General features: G+C 37.2%; 1 pseudogene; it reads left to right on the top strand.

Annotated features, from left to right (window-relative positions):
- The first annotated feature begins 669 nt into the window (after positions 1 to 669).
- Positions 670 to 1,195, top strand: LOC110588601 (annotated as a pseudogene).
- The last annotated feature ends 1,006 nt before the right edge of the window (positions 1,196 to 2,201 follow it).

The following is a 2,201-nucleotide window of genomic DNA, read 5'->3' as shown; positions in this document are numbered from 1 at the left end:
AGGGGGAGCTTAGAAAGCTTTTTCTGAATCTGCTGGGTTGTGTTTGCTTGTAACTCAAAACAATGTTTACACCAAAGGGGCCCATCTTGGGGCAGCCTGCCCTTGGCCCCTACACAGCCAAGAGATAGTTGTCACTTGTCACTCAATGCTTCTTACATGACTCTTTGATTTATTCCATTGTTAATTCCATACAATTAGTAACAGAGTGGGGTAGCTCTTTAAGGTTTAAGAGAAGCCTTCAAACATGTCTCATTTGATTCTCCTAGTACCTTAGTTTAGGAAAGTGGGCCAGGCAATGTTATCACCATTGTAAAATGGGGAATTTGGGACTCCGGTTAACTTGCCAAGCAGTAACTGACAAGTCTGATCCAGATCTTCCAATTGCTGTGTTTTTGCTCTTTACGCTATGCATTCGTTGCCAGTGGTGGCCAGGTAACTTTAGGGCTGGCTAAGCCTACCTTTCTGTAGGGGGTACCCAAGGGGTTTAGTCAGGTTAATGGTTGATTGTAAAAACAGCAATTAACAGCGGAGGCCTGGAAGGCCAGCCCCGGAACACAGCGCGGCAGGGCCAGGCGCCTGCTCCCTGACGTCGTGAAAGGGCCGAGGAGCGCGTCTTAGAGGGACCTGGACCCGGGTCCCTGGGCGCCCTGAATCCTACTTGTCTATGAAATGCAGTTAACATATCAGCTGGACCTATTTCCCGAATGCAGGGTGACCCTTCTGTTATTTAAAGATGTAAAAAATGCTGGAGTCTTGAGAAAAAAGGCCATGGAAGGTGCTATTGATGGTTCATTAATAAACCTTAAGGTGATGGTCGATCCATTTCAGATACTTGTGGCAGCAAAGAAGTTCATCTCTACAAACTGGGAAAAATGAAGACAAGAACTCTATCAACTGAAATTATTTTCAACCTTTCCCCAAATGACAATATTTCAGCTTTGAAAAAATTTGGTATCTCAGCAAATGATTTTTTCAATTCTTATTGTTTACACTGAAGAGGGAGAAAAACAAAGAAATCAAGAAGACCTAATATCTCAGGTTGAAGGTCATCAAGTTTCTCTAAAAAACCTTCCTGACATAACAAATATTACAGAAGTCAAAAAGATATATAAACTATATTCACAAGAAGAAAGTATTGGAACATTATTGGATGGTATCATTTGTAGAATGTCAACAAAAGATGTTTTGTGAAATGACAGAAGTATTAAAAATTTTAAGCATTTATTAAAAAAACAAAACAAAAAAAAGAGCAATAACAGCAACAACCTCAAAAATAATATTAGCTGATAATTTCTCAGTGCATAATGGGTGCCACTCTTGTTTTAAGCATCACATTTGTATTAACAATTTGCTATTCACAATAAACCTGTGAGGTAGGTACTATTTTTAATCTTCTCAACACTGGAGTGTATTGATCTACTACTTTTCCGATTTTATAAGTGATGAAACTGTATTCAAAGAACTCAAGTGACTTGTCCAATGTTTACACCACTACTAAATCATGGGGAGAAAAGCAGTGTGACTGAAGAATCTATGCAATTAACTACTTTACCATATTGTCCTCAGAGTTGACTCTGATCGTTGTTGTTTTTTTTTTAATAAAGAAAAGATAAAAAGAGAAGTATTCAAACAAATGAATTAGTAGCTCATTCTCTCCTATTTCCTTTTGTATCAGTAATACTCAGTCATGTAACTGAACATAGACTAGAAATATCTAGAGGCTTTTAAGAATAGTGAACTGTTTTGGAATGGATACATGTAGCTCAAGTACCAGAGGCTCCACGAAGAAATATTAATTGGGCTCTGAACCATGCAGATTAAGAAGCATACAAATATAAATCAAATCAGAATTGTTGAAATTAAAGAACATACTGCTCCATGAAATGATCCAAAATAGAAACCCTGATTCCATGGTAGGAAAAACTGGCTAAACACCAAAACTTGAAAAACACATGCACAGACCTGAGAACATCCTCCAAAAATGTGTTTCTTTTTATCACCAACCTAAGATTTATTATTTTCACATCTCTGGAAAAGCCTTGAAAACAGTGGTTAAAATACATTTAATATTTAACTTACTAAACTAACTTATTGTCAGTCATTTCAGCTGATAGTTCTGAAAGTCACATACTGCCTTCTTATTTATTTATTTTTCATGAATTGAACTGATCTTCAAATAGTGTTAACTTTAGGGCTGGCTA

The sequence above is a fragment of the Neomonachus schauinslandi genome, chromosome 2, assembly GCF_002201575.2.
Source record: "Neomonachus schauinslandi chromosome 2, ASM220157v2, whole genome shotgun sequence".
In the NCBI taxonomy this organism is placed as follows: Eukaryota; Metazoa; Chordata; class Mammalia; order Carnivora; family Phocidae; genus Neomonachus; species Neomonachus schauinslandi.
The sequence above is the reverse complement of the archived record's forward strand: the minus strand, read 5'-3'. Positions and strand labels throughout refer to the sequence as shown.